The 13,832-nt window shown below is 37.9% G+C and overlaps 1 long non-coding RNA gene across 1 annotated transcript in view; it reads left to right on the top strand.

The window, feature by feature from the left end:
* The window catches only part of LOC143691725 (uncharacterized), a 39,903-nt gene that overhangs the window by 24,099 nt on the left and 1,972 nt on the right, over positions 1-13,832 (top strand). Inside the window, exon 2 of the long non-coding RNA XR_013179669.1 lies at positions 11,646-11,938. This is a non-coding gene — a long non-coding RNA (uncharacterized LOC143691725). The remainder of the gene's footprint in view (positions 1-11,645; positions 11,939-13,832) is intronic.

The raw sequence follows: 13,832 nt of genomic DNA, 5'->3' as shown, positions 1-13,832 counted from the left end.
ATACAAATTTTATACCAAATAAACATTTTTTGCTTTGGTCTCACACATAAGTTAAATTTTCAAAACATGAATTACCATTTATTTTCAACACCTTGTAGTATTGACATTCCTTTGTTCTTCCTCATGCAAAAATATTTTTAAATTTGTACTTTTAGTCACTATCATTATACACTGTAGGCATTCCTAGATTATACCATCTCGGTCTTTATCGTCTATCTTTCCTTCTGATTTTATTTGTGCCCCCAGGTCTCCTCCCTCTATCTTTCTCACATTCAGCTTCGTTGTGTTCTAACATTATTGTATTATAGTTAAGTAGTATTATGCTATCCATTTCTGAGTTTTTACAATCAGTCCTGTTGCACAATCTGTATCACTTCAGCTCCAATTACCCAATATCTTACCCTATTTCTATCTCCTGATGGTCTCTGTTACCAATGAAATTCTCCAAGTTTATTCACTAATGTCAGTTCATATCATTGAGACCACACAGTATTTGTCCTTTTGTTTCTGGCTAATCTCACTCAGCATAATGTCCTTAAGGTCCATCCATGTTGTTACATACTTTATAACTTTATTCTGTCTTACAGCTTATTCCATCATATGTATATACCATAGCTTGTTTAGCCATTCATCTGTTGATAGACATTTGGGCTGTTTTCATCTCTTGGCAACTGTAAATAATGCTGCTATAAACATTGGTGTGCAAATGTCCATTTCTGTCCTTGTCCTCATGTCCTCTGATTAGATACCAAGCAATGGTATTGCCAGGTCATATGGTAATTCTATACTTAGCTTCCTAACTGCCTTCTACAGCGATTGTACCATTTAACATTTCCACCAACAGTGAATAAGTGTGCATCTTTCCCCTCATCCTCTCAGCACTTATCATTTTCTGTTTTATTGATAATGGCCATTCTGGTGGGTGTGAGATGATATGTCATTGTGGTTTTGATTTACATTTCCCTAATAGCCAGGGAAGTTGAGCATCTTTTCATGTGCCTTTTGGCTATTTGCATTTCCTTTTCTGAGAAGTGTCTGTTCATGTCTTTTGCCCATTTTGTAATTGGATTGTCTGTCTTTTGTTGTTGAGTTGAACAATCTCTTTAGATATTCTGGATACCAGACCTTTATCTGATATATCATTTCCAAATATTGTCTCCCATTGTGTTGGCTGTCTTTTTACTTTCTCGACAAAGTTTTTTGATGTACAAAAAGTGTTTAATTTTGAGGAGTTCCCATTTATTAATTTCTTTCTTCAATGCTCATGCTTTGGGTGTAAGGTCTAGGAAACCGCCTGCTATTATAAGATTTATAAGATATTTCCCTACATTTTCTTCGGAAAATTTTAGGTCTTAGATCTAATGTTTAGGTCTTTGATCCATTTTGTGTCAATTTTTGTACAGGGTGTGAGATATGGCTCCTCTTTCATTCTTTTGCATGTGGATATCCAGTTCTCTAGGCACCATTTATTGAAGAAACTGTTCTGTCCCAGGTGAGTTGGCTTGACTGCCTTATCAAAAATCAATTGTCCATAGATGGGAGAGTCTATATCTGAACACTCTATTCAATTCCATTGGTCAGTGTATCTATCTTTACATCAGTACCATGCTGTTTTGACCACTGTAGCTTTGTAATACGCCTTAAAGTCAGGTAGCGTGAGACCTCTGACTTCATTTTTCTTTGTCAGGATATTTTTAGCTATTCAGGGGATGCTGCCATTCCAGATGAATTTGGTTATTGGTTTTTCTATTTCTGAAAAGTAAGTAGTTTTGGTTTTAATTGGTATCGCATTGAATCTGTAAATCAATTTAGGTAGAATTGACATCTTAATTATATTTAGTGAAATATTTTTAGTTAAGGTATGGTCAATTCAATCACAATGGGTCTTAATCCTATTACTAGATCATAAAAAAAAAGAAAGCCACGTAGAGGAAGGGAGGAGCTGGAAGCTGGGAGTCAATAGAATCTGGAAGAGAAAGGAGAAGACAGCACCAATAGATGGAAAAGCCAAGGAACCCCAGGATTGTCAACCAGCCAGAATGCTCCCAATTCCGGGAGTAAGCAAGTCTATCCTCTGACATTGGGAGCCAACAAATTCCTGGTGTTTAAGCCACCCCATTTTGTGGGATGCAGCCAGAAAACTAAGACAATGATTATGTCTGCAGCCAGAAGATGAAGACAATTATTTTTGTGTGATCAAGGAAAAGAGAATGGGTTTTTGAAATGAAAATGCCTTAGTTTGAACATGCCACTAATAGTTATAAGAAAATCACTTATCCTCTCAGTTCTTTCTTACTTTCCTCATTTTGGGATATCCATTAATTGGCTGTTTCTGGAGGAGTTAATATTCTGAGATGATGGAGGACATAGAGGGTAGAGTCCATCAAACCTGACTCAGATTCCACCTCCACAAGTTGGAATACACAAGACCTTGTACCTGTGTGTGTACATGTACAAGGCTATGTGCATGGACATGGCCTTGTGCAATTGCTTCTTTCCTGAAAAAAATGTGGTTAATGACACGCACATTTGTGAGGATGAAATGAAAGAACATAGTGTAAAATATTTAATCCTGTGCCTTAATAGCTCATAGTAAGAGCCATCATTTCTCTAGTGCTTTATGATTTGCAGAGTTTTTACCTACATAATCTCTTTTGCTACTCTTAGTAATCCTGTGAGTCAGCAATGAGCTAAGAGTTTGTTTGCCTAACCCCAGGTCACACAGCTAGCAATTGACGGACAAGGACTGTCTGTTTTGGTTACTATAGAATCTCAATCACATAGCAAAGTGCCTGGCATGTGATGCCTGGCATGTGGTGGGTACTTAGCAAGTTTTTGTTGAATTATCAAACAATTGAATTCTGACTTCCAGTCATATGCTCTTCCTACCCCATGCCCTCACCGTGTGTTTTGTATAGCTCAAATGAGGAACACACAAAAGAGCTTTGCAAGCTGCAATGATCTACTATTATTTTATTGCACCGTAGAGGGGTCTGGGAGGCAGGCTCATGTCTTGTGTGACCCCAAGATGTAACCCTTGACAGAACCCCAAGAGGGCAGCAGGCCCACTCTACAGCTTTGAAAAATCTTGGTGGATACATTTCAGATGGGAAAGGAAAGTGTATTAGTTAGGGTTCTCTAGAGAAACAGAATCAACAGGGAACACTCGCAAATATAAAATTTATAAAAGTGTCTCACGTAACCGTGCGAATGCAGAGTCCAAAATCCGCAAGCAGGCTGTGAAGCTGATGATTCTGATGGAGGGTCTGGACAAACTCCACAGGAGAGGCTCACCGGCCAAAGCAGGAAGAGAGCCTGTCTCTTCTGAATCCTCCTTAAAGGGCTTCCAGTGATCAGGTATTACTGATTGCAGAAGACACTCCCCTTTGGCTGATTACAAATGGAATTAGCTGTGGATGCAGTTGACATGATCATGATTTAATTCAATGAAATGTCCTCATCGCAACAGCCAACCAGACAAACAGGAACCACCACTTGGCCAAGTTGACACATGAACCTGACCATGACAGAAGGGCACCTGCTGGATCTCTCATTCATCCAAAGCTCGTTAAAAGGATTGTGTTCTTGGTATTCTCTAAAATTCCCCCCAGATTTAACACTACGTTTACATATGCAAGGTGGCTGAGAAAGTGGGAAAGGGAGAGGTAAAACTTGGATAGCGTCAGGGTCTCAATTCGCCACTCCCACCCCACCCCACCATCCGCCCTCCTTCTCCAGCTACTCTAGAAAGTGTCTATCTCTTTATCCCCTTAGGCCAATCAGCTTGTGAGAAAGAGAAGTGGAGCAATGATGTACTGTGGTAGAATTGATTTATGCTTTCAGCGCCCTTAACATTTAGAACTAATCACCTCTTGTGACACAATCTCATGAAAATAACTAACACTGATCAAGGAATTACTTTATATCAGACCTTGTTCTTGATGCCTCCAATGAGGTAGGTATGATAAGTATCTTTATTTTATAGATGAGAAAAATAAAGCACAGAGAGGTTAGGTGTTTTGCCCAAAATTGCCCAGCTAGTAAGTATTTGGCAGAAGTGCCACAGTTTGGCTTCAGAATGTGTATTCAATTACTGCATAATCCTTCCGAAATGAAGTTATTTCCTGAATCTCATTGCAGCTAGATTACTTTGGTGGTTTTGCACCTCATTGTGTACATGGCTTCCTATTAAAGGCTTTCTATTTAAATGCAAGTTTATTGAGATATAGTCACATACCCTATAAAATCCGAAGTATACAATCAATGGTTCACAGTATTATCATATTGTGCATTCATCACAATCAATTTTTTAACATTTTTATTCCTCCAAAAATAATATATATAAGAATAAAAATAAAATGAAAAAGAACACCTCAAACATCCCATACCCTTTATCCCCCCTATTACTTATTTATTTTTTTTGTCCTTAATATTTTACTCATCTGTCTCTACACTGGTTATAGGGGGTGTCAGCCACAAGGTTTCCACAATGATCACACTATAAAAGCTATATAGATAAACAATCATCTTTAAGAGTCAAGGCTACTGGAATACAGTTCAATAGTTTCAAGTATTTCGTTCTAGCTATTCTAATATACTAAAAACTAAAAAAGAATATCTACATAAGGCATAAGAATAATCTCCAGAATGACCTGTCAACTCTGAAATCTCTCAGCCACTGAAATTTTATTTTGTTTCATTTCTTTTCAAGAAGGATTTCTCCACCCCATGATGCCAGGGTAAGTCTCATATCCTGGAGTCAAGACCCATGTTGCCAGGGAGATTTACATCCCTGGGAGTTACGTCCCATGTAAGGGGTAAGGCAGTGGGTTTACCTGCTGAATTGGCTTTGAGAGAGATGCCTCACTGGAGCAACAGAAAAGGTTCTCTGGGAGTGATCCTTAGGCATAATTATAAGTAGTCGTAGCATCGCCTCATCAGGCATAAGTTTCATAAGAGCTGCCCCAAGGTTGAGGACTCAGCCTATTAAATTGGTAGTCCCCAATTTTTGCAAGAATATCAGGAATTCCTTAGATGGGAAGTTTAATATTTACATTTTCCCCCAGTCCCTCAATGGGACTTTGCAAAAACTTTTTTATTTTCTATCCAAATTACTCTGGGATGCATTGGGGCATCACATTAACCTCTATAAACCAACGAGATCTCACTCCCTATTCAAAGTTTCATATAATTAAGATGTTTGAATAAACTGACCATACAAATTAAATTAGATAGTGTGCTACAGAAAATATAAATTTTGAACCATATAAACATCTTTTCCTTTGGTCTCACACAGAAGTGGAAGTTTTAAAATACAGTCAATAAATAAATCATCTTTTACCCTTTAGTCTGATTTACTTTAGTTCTAACCAGATCTGCTTCATTCATATCTCTAATTAAAGTCTGATCTCTTTTTCAGCTTTTTAACAGTTGCTGTAAGGGGTAATGCTGACATTCAGAGCTGCAGAACTCTAGTTCTGAGTCTCAGATGTCACACAGATACCCAAAGTTCCAGGGACAAACCAGGTTATACACAAAGAGCTCAGCATCTAAGAATTTAGAAATGACAGTTACAACTCCCGATGACTGCTTTAAGTGTTTACAATCTAAGAACCTCTACAATAAGTCTTCCCTTGATAATGTATGCTCTCAGGTTCAAGTCTTAGAGTTTGCATATTATGGTTAGTCCATATTAGTGAGGCATTATAATGTTTGTTTTTTGTTTCTGGCTTATGCTGTCCTCAAGATACATTCACCTAGTTGCATGCTTCACAACTTTATTCCTTCTTGTAGCCACTCAATATTCCATTGTATGCATACACCGTATTTTGCTCTTCCATTCATCAGCCAATATACCCTTAGGCCTCCTCCATTCATTGCAAATTGTGAATACTGCCCCCACAAACACAAGTGTGCAAATGTCCGTTAGTGTCCTGCTTTCAGTTCTTCCAAGTATGTCCCTAATAATGGTGTTGCTGAATCATATAGCAATCCTATAGTTGACCTCCTGTGGAATCACCACTCTGTCCTCTAGATGGGCTGCTCCATCCTTCTGCTCTATCAGCAGTGAATAGGCAACAGTATATCCCTCTCTCCACATTTTTTCCAGCACTTGTATCTTTCTGCTTATTTTTTAAACACTTTCGTTCACACACAGTATAATCCATTCTAAGTAACCAATCACTGGTTCCCAGTATAATCATTTAGCTTTGCATTCATCACCACAATCTATATGACGACATTTCCATTTCCATTTCTTCCACAAAGAAAGAGAAAGGGAAGAAAATGGAAAAATGAAGAATAAAAAATGAAATAAAAAGGAGAAAGACCAAGAATCCCATACCCCTCCCTTACATTCCCCTTTTATTGACAATAGCTTTGGTAAATTGCCTTTATTATGTTTACTGGAAGCATATTACAATATTGCTGCTAACTGTAAACTCTAGTTGCATTGATTGTATTTTTCCATAGACCATCCCATTTTCAACACCTTGCAACATTGATGTTCATTTGTTCTCCTGCATGTAAAAGCGTTCTTATATTTGTACATTTAATCACCATCATTGACCACTCTAGGTTTTGCTAAGTTAATACAGTCTCAGTTTTTATCTTCTATTGAAGTAGTTCATAAGTTTAACCTCGGTATTATTACTATATAACTCTTATGAATTTATGTGTATTACCTTGTGCATTTGTGTGTATCACCTTATGAATTTATTTTGAAATTATGTACTCCGCAGTATGTAGAAGCAGGAAGTAAAACAAAATGTCTGCAGTGTCTGCTAGCCCCTGGTCACATCTGCAGAAGGAGGGTCCTCTGCCCATGTCCCATCTCAGACAAAAGAAATTCCATACCTTTCTAGTATTCACTGCCCATTCCCATGGTAACTCCTGCCTTGCTTACTAGCCTATATAATCTGGAAACAAAGAATATTTTGGGCTCAGATTTTGGATGGGAGTCCTCTGAGACTGCCGGCAATTAAAGTTTTGTCCACTTCTCAGAGGCTCTGGTGCTTTCTTCGGTGTTTTCCCTACTTCACTTATCTTTCTTTCTGGTGTTATACTTGTCTCTAGCCTTCTTCTTTCAACCATACTCACACTCATCTTTGTTCAGTGTACTTATAATGTCGTTCTACCATCAGATATATTGTGCAATAGGGACAGATTATTTAAAAATCACCAAAAGTAGTCTTAGTAATTGGCATTGTATAAGTAGCAAAGTCTGAAATGCAACACAGACTCTCGAACAAAATTAGGTATCAGAACCACACAGCTTTCCACAAAGGTGAAATTGTGTAGCCATAAATGACAACTTTTGGAATGAATGATTGTGGGGGAAAATGACAGGTGTTTCTACCTCCAAGGAGGAGACTGACCACATGAATGATAGCAAAGAGATATCAAACTATTCCAGTACAGGTGCCAGGGCCACCAAGAAAGACAACTAATACAGGCGCTAGATGGGAAATCATTTGTTCACATAGAGAAGATTCATAGCCAGGCCAGCTTCACTAGTGGACATCAATCCTCTATGGCCACCTGGTCTTGCTGACACAGGGAGAAGGTTGCATGCACCCGTCTCTTGTGAGCTGTAGGTAGGGGCCCCACTTCTTCCCCACCGGAATAGGTATAGCAGCAGTGGTGGGCCAGGTGTCATATAACTCACAAACTTAGCCAAGCAGTCTCCAGTGACTGTTTCCTTATGTTCCTGTCCTAGGAGCCAGGTTAACCCCTCTAACCCCAAGCACAGGGTTTATTGTGGGTCACAGGGAAAAGTGGCAGGTTGCACTTAGATGGTCCCCTTCCACAATGATCACAGAATTTAGAACTTGAAAAGGGGCCCCAAAGATTACCTGGCTCAACCCTTGAGAGGCTAAATGACTTGTCCAAGTTCCCACTAGCAGAGCTAGAATCCGAACCCAACCCCCAAGTTCAAAATGCAGAGTTCTTCATACCAAAGCTCCCCCCCCCCCCTTTATAATAAATGTCTCTTTCTTCCTGGTCCTCTTCTAGGACTTCAGTATTGAAGATATGGAAATAATTGAGACTTTTTTTCCACTTTTAGCAAAATGGTTTAAAGAACTTGCTAATGCTCCCACTCACTTCATTAGGACCATGTCCCCTTCCTTAGTTCCTTCTGTCAATGATCAAATAAAACTCTCAGATAATGTGTCAAGAATTGCAGTGGGTCTGAGGTTTTACCTTACTTGTAGCTATTAGTTAACCTGCCATACTTTAATGGATGCTTGTAGAAGACACAAGACTCCTGGGTCAGAGTCAAAGGGTAGTTTATTATTCACAGCAACAGTAGTAGCCAGAGTATCGGAGTTTTTGTGTATTTTTCCCAAGCTCTAGTTCCCACAGGGCAACAGGAACAAGGGCAGATGATACCTGTGTGTACAGTGGATTGTGTTACAGGGGAGAACTCTAACCCCAATCCTTTATGATGGGCAGTAAGTATGCCTATTCTTTGCTCCAAAGGCAAACATTATATTTATTATTTTGGACAGTAAACTAGCCTGTCTTTTGTTTGAGGGGGAAGGACTATTGAAGCAGGATAAAATAGGACAGCTCTAAGTCCCTGGTTTCCTATTCAGCTCTGACTTAACAGACAACTGCAAGGCCTTTGTTTCTTATCTAGCTCCAAAGGAACTAACGCAATGTGCAAATTTCAGCTGCAAACTTCCTGGGATAAAAAATTCCCTAAAGCCCAAAACCATAAGAGCTTTTAGAATTTTGGGCCCAAAACAAATTCTTAGTTAATGACAGGAAGCATAGTGTCATAGAGATTGTTAACCATTTGCACAAAGACAAATTTTAGGTATGTAACAGCAAACCATGGAGCTACCCATTTCCTCTGCTAGCTATTTCCTCCTAAAACAAAGAAAGCACCTGCCTGACACCCAAAGACCACCCTAGGAACCCGAACAATGAAGACATCTAGTATTCAAAGGTTACTATGAAAACCTGCTACCAAAAAACTTTCTTATACAGCTAGCTAAACCCAATTTACTCAGTGCATGTCCCTTCCTTGGACATGTCCGCCTTAACCTCTCTAATGTGTACTCTCTCTCCTCCTCTTTAATAAACTTTACTACTTATTCCTACTGGCCCTCTCATCTCTAAATTCTTGTAGTTTCAAGACTAAGGAACCTGAATTGGGGCTCAGCTGGTGCTGTAGTAGCCGGGCACCAGTTACAGTATCTCTAGCTTTCAAGGTTGTTCTTTAGACAAACATCTGTAAAAAGACAGTTGGTAACAAAAGACTTTCAACACCTCTCTTTATAAGATGTGCAGAAACATTGAGAATTCCCGGGAGAATTGTCTCCCAACAGTATGAATCTATGAAAACTAGCCCTTTTCAAGTCACAGAAGCTTATACTATTTTTAAGATGCCTAATTAATTCCATTAATTATGTGAATAATCAGACATCAAGTTTAGATTGTTTCAATAAAGCCTTGCAGCAAGAAAACTGATATTAACCCACTTCAGCAATAATAACTCAATACTCAAGGAAGAATTCTGGTGATTTTTTAAAAAAATGATGGGCATATATCTTTTCCAAGTGTTTCATTACTCCAAAGAAAGGAAAGAATTATTGTTTTTGACACACAAGTACATGTCAATTTTTTTTTTTAATTTGGTAAGTGAAATGGAGAAGGAAGGGCCAGTAAAAACCCAATTTCTCGGCAATGAGCAGCATGTATTAACAGTGTCCCACTGGGACAGTGCTCCCATGCTGGTATGTGCAAATAATTCCCATTTTAAGAAAATTCTTTAGGTTGATACAATGCCTCTTCATTATGATAAGAGAAAAAAATGCCACCGTAAGTATTAAAAGTACATGCACCCTCTGTAAATAGTTTCAACTGACCATGAGGACTTTTGCAATTTATGCTAGTTATGAATAATACCAGGTACCATTTGTTGTGAACCTAACGTTTAGATAATTTGCAAACACTATCTCATTTACATTTTAATTAAGGTATATGAAGGAACACACAGCTAGAGATGGAGAAGCCAAGATTCAAAGACAGATTTACCTGCCTTTAAATTGGTGTCTTTCTATTATATTACTCTGCCTTATTGTTACCTGGGCCACCTCTTTTCTTGGGGTTTGGATTTCAAAAAAAAATCTTGAAACAGTTCCCACTGTGTTACTCAACCAGTTGACTTAGGCACCTTTACTTGGGCATGCTGAAATTCTCAGCATGGCCTCTTCTTCACAACTCAAGGATCTCATAGAATCTTAGAGGTATAAGGGACCACAAGATTGCCTATCGTATAGCATCCCCCAATGCTGATCTATTTTCTGCTTCAGTGCTTCCTTGGTTGGAAGCTCTTGTAATTAGAAGAGTTTTTAAAATGTTGTTCTATTCTATCTCCTTGTAATTTGCACAGATCATTCTAAGTCTGCTTTTAAGCATGCTTCCTCTTCTAGGAGGACCTGTCATAAAATACAAGAAAAATGTTTGCAGAGACACATGCTGATCAACGGATGATAATCTAGGAGTTGACTATAGTTATGTCTTATGCTGGTTTGAAGCTATTATGTATCCCAGAAAAGCCATGTCCTTTAATCTTCATTCAATATTGCTGGGTGGGACTTTTTTGTTGTTGTTGTTATTTCCATGGAGAAGTGACCCACCCAATTGTGTGTGGGTAACTTTTGATTAGATAGGTTCCACAGAGATGTGTCTCCACCTATTCAAGGTGGGGTTGCTTACTGGAGCCCTTTAAGAGGGAACCATTTTGGAAAAAGCTGCTAAAGCCACTAGAACCGACAGAGCCAACAGAGTGGACAGAGCCCCAGGCAAGCTGTTGAAGAAGCCTGGAGAAAAAGCTAGCAGACATGGCCAGGTGCCCTCCCAGCTGAGAGAGAAACCCCGTACTACATCAGCGATGTAGTAACTTGAGCGATGGTAACTTCTTGTTGGTGCCTTAATTTGGACATTATAAGCCTTAGAACTGTAAACTTGCAACTTAATAAATTCCCCTTTTTAAAAGCCATCCCATTTCAGTTATATTGCATTCTGGCAGCTTACAAACTAAAGCATATCCCTAAATATATTATTAAATATTAGGATACAGCTACTTCTCTGGCAGGTTAAATCATGCCAATAACTCACGCTAAATAATTTGTAACTGAGAGGGTTTGGGGCCAACTCCAGTGAACTTCTTGTTGTTGTTAATCCATTTTCTATTATGAATGTAACAAACTTATTAAAGTACTTGTAATAAGTTTTAGCAGAAACTCAAGGTTGAATAAATGTTGAATAAGCGTTTTTAAATGGTCCATGAAGATATTATCAATCTGGTTAATATTTGCACATTGAATTATCCAGTAGGCTTAATAAATGATTTGATAATAATTGTCCTCCTTGGAAGCCACCACCTGTGGCAGTTAATACATTCTCTTCCTTAGCCTTTTTTTGACCTCTAACCCCACAACTTTTTTCCAACTGATTGCTTTAGTTTTTGAAGTGATTCCACTTCAAATACACAAAAAATACCCACCCACCCCCCCAAAAAAAATCCTTAGATCCAGGACAAAGTGTCAAGTAATTAGATAGTCTCATATAGGAAAATTGGATTGTTCTTTTGTGCTTTAGAATTATAGCAGGTATCTTTTCTTATGTTTCAGACAATTGTAGTGGATTGAATAGTGTTTCCCAAAAACATCACGTCTACCCAGGACCTCAAAACCTCATTTGAAAATAGGGTCTTTGCAGATAGAAACAGCTAAGGATCTCAAGATGAAATCATTTTGGATTTAGAGTGGGCCATAAATCCAGTGACTGCTATCTTTATAAGGAAAGGAACTGACACAGAGAGGCACACAGAGAAGTAGGCAACATGAAGAGGGAGGCGGGAATTGGAGTGATGAGCCTACAAGCTAAGGAATGTCAAAGATTTCTGACAGCCACCAGCAGCCAGGTAAGAAACGTGGGGTGATTTTACCCTCAGAGCCTCCAGAAAGTGCCAACCCTGTCTACATCTTAACTTTAGATTTCTAGTTTGTAGAACTGTGAGAAAATAGGTATCTGTTATTTTAAATCACCAAGTTTATGGTAGTTTATTGTGACAGCTGTAGTAAACAAATATAGCAATTGTGCAGTGTTTTAAAGTAATGAAGCATAAGTTTTATCACTAAATGGTACATGAATTAAGCAAGATGCATTGAGAAAAGTAAAAAAAGATTGAATGGAAGCTGTTACTACACACTATTCCTATTATTGGCTTAATTTAAAAAACATTATTCTTTATAAATAGCTGTGAACCAAGAGGATTGCTTGGCTTGTTCTCTCTTATTTTCCGCAGTATTGATCACACTGTATCGAAATGATTTGTCTTCCCCTCTGAACCCTGTATTATTCTCAGTCGAAGTTCACTTGCCTACCAGAGTGAATGGCATGTGGTGAGTAAGTACTCAATAGGTAGGGTAACCGTGTGTCCAGCTTTACCCAATAAGCAGGTCAGTCCTTGCTTATTCCTGTTTTCCTGGCATAATTATTAATGTCCTCTTTCGAATTATCATAGTTCGGATGACCAACTATATGGTCACCCTATCAGTACACACGTATTTCATATACAATGTAGATGATTTTGAAAATACTGTTATGGGCCTATTCAACAAAATGGTAGAGCCAATATTCCCCTATCTTCATTAGTTTTTACTATAAAATTCATCTATGTAATTAATGCAGCCAGAGTGATCCTATTAAAATAAGTTACCATATGTCTTTTTTTCTGCTCAAAATTCTTCAGTACCTCCTCATCTCACTTCACATAACAGCCAAAGTCCTTTTAATAGTCTACAAGTTCCTACATAATCTGATCCCGCTGCTTCCCAATGTGTTACCTGGGCTTTGTCACATTACCCTCTTTGCTGACACTCACATACACAAGCATTTCCTGAGTCAGGGAATTTGTACTTATTCCTGATACATACATGCCAAAATTTGTGGACTATAGCCAATACCCACTATTTGGGTATTAATAGACTTTAAAATATCCATAATATTTTTAGAAAATATTAGATAAAAATAGAAAATAAAAGAAAACAAAAGACCTAAATGTTAAAATGCAAGAAGCAAGAAAAAGAAAAAATAATAATCTCAGATGGTACAGGAAATAATGATAAATTCATAAGTTAGTGAAATGAAAGGCTTGTGGAAATAATCAACACAAAACAAAAGTGGTTATCTGATAGGGTTAAAATGTCTGGCATTTTGATCAAGAAAAAAGACAGCAGGGACCAGTAAACAATAAAAGGTATGAGGCAGGATAAGTTTCCTATGATGAATTTTTAAACTATAGGAGAATAAAACAAGCAAGTCATGACAACAGTTTTGAAAACACAGTCAAAATAGGTATTTTTAAGAAATATATAATTAATCAACAGATACTCAAGAAAGACATTTTTAAAATGCTAAAATACCACTATTCATCAATGATGAGCTGATGGTAAGAAAAATTCCTTCCAAAAAAAGACATCAGGTACAGATGGTTTTGTAAGTGAATTGAACCACATCTTTAAGGAATAGTTAATCTCTATTTTATATAAACTGTTATAGAGAAATGAGGAAATTTGCTTAATTTACTTTATATATTTAGTATTATCTTGATAACTAAACAAGAGTAATTCAAGTCACAAAATTATAGGCCAATTATACTGTAAACATTATTTCATAAAAAAGAATTTGCAAATTGGGTGGGCCACAGTGGCCCAGTGGCAGAGTTCTTGCCTGCCATGCTGGAGACCTGGGTTCGATTCCCAGTGCCTGCCCATGTTAAAAAAAAAAAAAAAATTTGCAAATCAAGCCAAGCA

Source organism: Tamandua tetradactyla, chromosome 7, assembly GCF_023851605.1.
Source record: "Tamandua tetradactyla isolate mTamTet1 chromosome 7, mTamTet1.pri, whole genome shotgun sequence".
Taxonomy (NCBI): Eukaryota; Metazoa; Chordata; class Mammalia; order Pilosa; family Myrmecophagidae; genus Tamandua; species Tamandua tetradactyla.
The sequence above is the reverse complement of the archived record's forward strand: the minus strand, read 5'-3'. Positions and strand labels throughout refer to the sequence as shown.